Consider the following 5863-nt stretch of genomic DNA (forward strand, 5'->3'; position numbering starts at 1 on the left):
AAAAATTTTCCCAAACCCAGGGAGCTTATTTTTAGAGAAGAGGGAAAATAACAGGTCGAGCAAGCATTCCCAAAGTATTACGGCACACTTGATAGTTGAGGAAAAACTCTGACTCCTTTTAAAAGCAAGCAGAAAGTCACACACCAAGAAGTGACTGAGATTACAGGACAGCAGAATAAGTTAGAGGAAAGTTGAATGAGATCAAAAAGGATTGCAGGAAAACTAAAATTCAGGAATGCATTAAAATCCATTTTGGAGGATGACCTTTAAAGACATTTGCCTGGAATGCAACAAAAAAGAACGGAGTAACAGATGAAGAGGATCATCGCGGGCAGAGAACATAAAGCTGGGTCAGAGACACAGTGGAAATATCCGCTCTCCCTTTTCTTTTCTTGACATTATTTTGGTTTTGTTAGAGGTGAGGCTAGTGTTAGAGAGGCCACATTTTGACGATGATGAAAAAGCGGAGGGAATTGGGGGTTTAGGCTCCAACATCCTTAATCCAGTGAACCACGATCCGCAACCGCCCATCCCTAGACATTTCATTATGTGAGCAAAATAAACACCTATTTTAAGCCACTGGTGTCTGAGTTTTCTGAAACATGAATTTCAGAAAACTTATGTTCCTTGAAATCCCTAACTGATATGCTAACATGCATATAATCCATGTTTCTCAGGCCGAGATCAGATCAAAAAGGATTAGACCTAATAATTGAAACTACAAGAGAATAAAATTATCCTGAGATAAAGAAATACGAAGATCAAAGAGCTTACTGTCTCCTGAATGAAATTAGTGAAAAGATCTGCATTTAAAGAAGATTCATTGAGGGGGTCGGATTACTTGAGGACAGGAGTCTGAGACCAGCCTGGCCAACAGGGTGAAACCCCATCTCTACTAAAAATACAAAAAATAGACAGGTGTGGTTGTGTGTGCCTATAATCCCAGCTACTAGGGAGGCTGAGGCAGGAGAATTGCTTGAACCCAGGAGGTAGAGGTTGCAGTGAGCTGAGATTGCACCACTGCACCCCAGCCTAGGAGACAGAGTGACTCTGTTTCAGACAAACAAAAATATGCACTTATTTTTTTAAACATGGAAATGTTTAAGATAGAAATATGGAAAGATTCCCAAGATACATACTGTCACATGAGAAGAAGCATGCAAACAGTGTATACACCATCCTACTATAAGAGTTAAAATCAAGCCGGGCACGGTGGCTCAAGCCTGTAATCCCAGCACTTTGGGAGGCCAAGGAGGGTGGATCATGAGGTCAGGAGTTCGAGACAGCCTGGCAAATATGATGAAATCCCAACTCTGCTAAAAATACAAAAAATTAGCTGGTCATGGTGGCGTGCGCCTGTGGTCCCAGCTGCTCGGGAGGCTGAGGCAAGAGAATTGCTTGAACCCGGGAGGTGGAGGTTGCAGTGATCCAAGATCATGCCACTGCACTCCAGCCTGGGCGACAGATCAAGACTCCATCTCAAGAAAACCCCAAAAAACAAAAAAAAAAACTCCTGCCCTCATGAACTGCCCACCTCAGCCTCCCAAAGTGCTGGGATTATAGGTGTGAGCCACCAAGCCTGACCTCCTGCCTTCTTTTAAATAATTTTATACTGCATACCATATTCAGTCTTTGGTAGTAGATGAATTCTTACTTTGTTGTTGCATTCCCTGGAGAGCATAGTTCCTTAGAGACATTAAGAAAGATTTTTCCAGGAAGGTCTTCTGGGAAGGGGCCTCCTCCAAGAAGGGAGTGAGGAAGGAGGTAGGTTGAGTCAATGTACTTTTCCTCTATCTGATCAGAGTTCCTGAAAGTATTCTTCTGAACTTGCGTGGGGTTCGCTGCGGGGTGGGGGAAAAGAGGGAAGGTTCTGACACATACAAGAAAACTCTGCTCTACCCCCTCCTCAAAAAAAAGAAAACTGTCCTTTGTGGGGTGGCGGGGGAGGGTGTTGCTTCCAAAAGGACCCAACAAAGACTTGTAGGGAACATTTACATTTATCTGTGTGTGGCCAGGCATGGTGGCTCATGCCTGTAATCCCAGCACTTTGGGAAGCCGAGGCAGGTGGATCACCTGAGGTCAAGAGTTTGAGATAAGCCTGACCAACATAGTGAAGCCCCATCTCTACTAAAAATACAAAATTAGCCCGGTGTGGTGGCACATGCCTGTAATCCCAGCTACTTGAGAGGCTGAGGCAGAAGAATCTCTTGAACCCGAGAGGGGGAGGCTGCAGTGAGCTGAGATTTCGCCATTGCACTCCAGCCTGGATGACAAGAGGGAAACTCTGTCTAAATAAATAAATAAGTAGAGTATATATAAATAAATAAAACATGTACTGTGTAAACTAGCCCTTGAGAGACTGCAGCCTCAGGCAGTTTTCAGCCCAGTCCACACAATGAAATTACCTAAGGGGCTTGAAAAAAAAAAAAAAAAGAGCTGGGCATGGTAGCCTGTAATCCCAGCACTTTGGGAGGCTGAGACAGGTGAATCACGAGGTCAAGAGTTCAAGACCAGCCTGGCCAACATGGTGAAACCCCGTTTCTAATAAAAATACAAAAAATTAGCTGGGTGTGGTGGCATGAACCTATAATCCCAAGTACTCGGGAAGCTGAGGCAGGAAAATCGTTTGAACCTGGGAGGTAGAGGTTGCAGTGAGCCGAGATCTTGCCACTGAACTCCAGTGTAGGCAACAGGGTAAGACTCCATCTCAAAACAACAACATGGAAGCCTGGCTCCCACTCCAGAGGTTCTGAGGGAAGTGACCTGCAGTGCAGTTTTTAACCATCTACACGTGTTCCTAATGTAGTGCCAAGGTTGGGTGATAAAGAGGTGGCATTGAGAGCTTACTCTGTGCCAAGCTCCATTCTACAAGTTTTACTTCATAATAACCTGTGAGATAGATCTACTGTTATCCTCGATAGAGGGCCATTGAGGCACACAGAGGTGAAGTGCTGGCCAAGGACACCCAGTTCATAAGGGGTATTCTCTCCACTTGAACTCTGGTACCCATGCCCCTTACCACAATGCTGTGCCATCAAGGGTTCATGCCAGGCCCTGCCATGATCCTGCCCCAAGTTCCCCAGAGGAAGAGAAATGAGTCAAAACCTAAAAGGCAGGAGCAGCCGGCCATGGTGGCTCACACCTGTAACCCCAGCACTGTGAGAGGCCAAGGCAGGAATATCACTTGAGCTGAGGAGTTCAAGATCAGCCTGGGCAACATAGCAGGACTCTTATCTCTATTTAAAAATATATATATATTGCCGCAGCTACTAGGGAGGCTGAGGTGAAAGGATCCCTTGAGCCCTGGAGGTCAAGGCTGCAGTGAGCCCTGATCATGCCACCACACTCCAGCACTCCAGAGTAAGACCCTGTCTCAGTAAATACATAAAGAAATAGGCCAGGCACAGTGGCTCACACCTGTAATCCCAGCACTTTGGGAGGCTGAGGTGGGTGTATCACCTGAGGTCAGGAGTTTGAGACTAGCCTGACCAACATGGAGAAATCATGTCTCTACTAAAAATACAAAAAAATTAGCCAGGCATTGTGGCAGTTGCCTGTAATCCCAGCTACTCAGGAGGTTGAGGCAAGAGAATCGCTTGAACCTGGGAGTCGAAGGTTGCAGTGAGCCAAGATCATGCCACTGCACTCGAGCCTAGGTGACAGAGTGGGACTCTGTCTCAAAAAAATTAATAAATAAAAATAAAATGGAAAGCATAGAAGGCAAGAGAAAAAGAAAAAATCAAGACAAGATTATAGCTTAAAGTTCCCCAATGTCAGATCAAGAGTTTTAAAATGAGTAATCAAGGGAGAAGCATAATGAACCAAGGGTTTACAAAGCTTGAAAAGATTCAAACCAAAACCAAACATCTGTGATAAAAAGCTATGCATAACCAGTCTGGCCAACATGATGAAACCCCGTCTCTACTAAAAATACAAAAATTAGCTGGGTGCAATGGCACGTGCCTATAATCCCAGCTACTGGGGAGGCTGAGGCAGGAATATCGTTCGAACCTGAGAGGCAGAGGTTGCAGTGAGCAGGTTTCGCACCACTGCACTCCAGCCGTGGAGACAAAGCGAGACTCTGTCTCAAAAAAAAAAAAAAAAAATTATGCATAAAAAGGTCATCAGTGAGAAGGTTAAATAGGATAGAGAATTAAAAAAAAAAATACCACTAGCAGCAGCTGAGGAGAGACTCTTGAAAGACGGTTTTTAGGACACACCAAGCTTCTACCATGCCCTAAAATAGGCAGGAAAGCCGTAGGCACTGTCAGCATCTGCAGCCTCCAACACTGTGAACCTTCACGCCGGGTCCTCTGGGCTGGGCCCTTCACTTCATCTCAGGAGCCATGAGGCTGAGTTGTCTGGAAGGCTGCCTCTTCAAATGGAGCCCTGGAACCAGCTGCATCCCAACATAGGAGCTTGTGAGGAGTGTAGATTCTCAGGCCGCACCCCAGGCCACTGACTCAGCATCTGCATTTTATTTATTTATTTATTTTTTAATTTTTTTTATTTTTATTTTTTTTGAGACGGAGTTTCGCTCTTGTTACCCAGGCTGGAGTGCAATAGCGCGATCTCGGCTCACCGCAACCTCCGCCTCCTGGGTTCAGGCAATTCTCCTGCCTCAGCCTCCTGAGTAGCTGGGATTACAGGCACACGCCACCATGCCCAGCTGATTTTTTGTAGTTTTAGTAGAGACGGGGTTTCACCATGTTGACCAGGATGGTCTCGATCTCTTGACCTCGTGATCCACCCGCCTCGGCCTCCCAAAGTGCTGGGATTACAGGCTTGAGCCACCGCGCCCGGGAAGCATCTGCATTTTAACAAAATCTCCAAGGGATTCATTGTACATGAAAGTTTGAGAAGTGCTGCTTTAGAAAAAATATCACATCTCCTTCCTTTATTTTTAATTTATGAAATATTATAAATAGCCAAAGAAATAATGAGAATATCATGGCAAATGCTTAGGAACCTACAACTCAGATACAGCAAAAGTTAGCATTTTGACAAATTGGCTTCAGATCTATTTTCTTCTCTCTTTTGAGGCAGAGTCTTGCCCTGTCACCCAGGCTGGAGTGCAGTGGTGCAGTCTCGTCTCACTGCAGCTTCTGCCTCCTGGGTTCAAGTGATTCTCATGCCTCAGCCTCCTGAGTAGCTGAGACCACAGGTGCATGTCACCATACCTGGCAATTTTTTGTAATTTTGTATTTTTTTGAGATGGAGTTTTTCTCTTGTCGCCCAGGCTGTAGTGGAATGGCGCGATCTCGGCTCACTACAAACCTCCACCTCCCAGCTTCAAGCAATTCTCCTGCCTCAGCCTCCTGAGTAGCTGGGATTACAGGCACCCGCCATCATGCCCAGCTAATTTTTTGTATTTTTAGTAGTGATGGGTCTCACCATGTTGGCCAGGTTGGTCTTGAACTCCTGACCTCAGGTGATCCACCCTCCTTGGCCTCCCAAAGTGCTGGGATTACAGGCGTGAGCCACTGTGCCCAGTTGCTCAGCCTGTAATTTCAACACTGTGGGAGGCCAAGGCAGGAGGATCACTTAAGGCCAGGAGTTCAAGACCAGCCTAGGCAACATGGAGAGAACTCCCTCCCACCCCCATCTCTAAAAAAAGTAAAAAATTATCGGCTGGGCACGGTGGCCAAGCCTGTAATCCCAGCACTTTGGGAGGCCGAGGGGGGTGGATCACGAGGTCAAGAGATTGAGACCATCCTGGTCAACATGATGAAACCCCGTCTCTACTAAAAAAATACAAAAAATTAGCTGGGCATGGTGGCACGTGCCTGTAATCCCAGCTACTAAGGAGGCTGAGGCAGGAGAATTGCCTGAACCCAGGAGGCAGAGGTTGCGGTGAGCCGAG

The 5863-nt window shown here is 46.1% G+C and overlaps 1 long non-coding RNA gene across 1 annotated transcript in view; it reads left to right on the plus strand.

Annotated features, from left to right (window-relative positions):
- Window positions 1–4436, plus strand: part of LOC108300999 — an 18183-nt gene extending 13747 nt beyond the window's left edge. The window contains exons 3-4 of the long non-coding RNA XR_001823687.2: window positions 187–190; window positions 4427–4436. This is a non-coding gene — a long non-coding RNA (uncharacterized LOC108300999). The remainder of the gene's footprint in view (window positions 1–186; window positions 191–4426) is intronic.
- The last annotated feature ends 1427 nt before the right edge of the window (window positions 4437–5863 follow it).

This window comes from Cebus imitator, unplaced genomic scaffold, assembly GCF_001604975.1.
Source record: "Cebus imitator isolate Cc_AM_T3 unplaced genomic scaffold, Cebus_imitator-1.0 Scaffold31, whole genome shotgun sequence".
In the NCBI taxonomy this organism is placed as follows: domain Eukaryota; kingdom Metazoa; phylum Chordata; class Mammalia; order Primates; family Cebidae; genus Cebus; species Cebus imitator.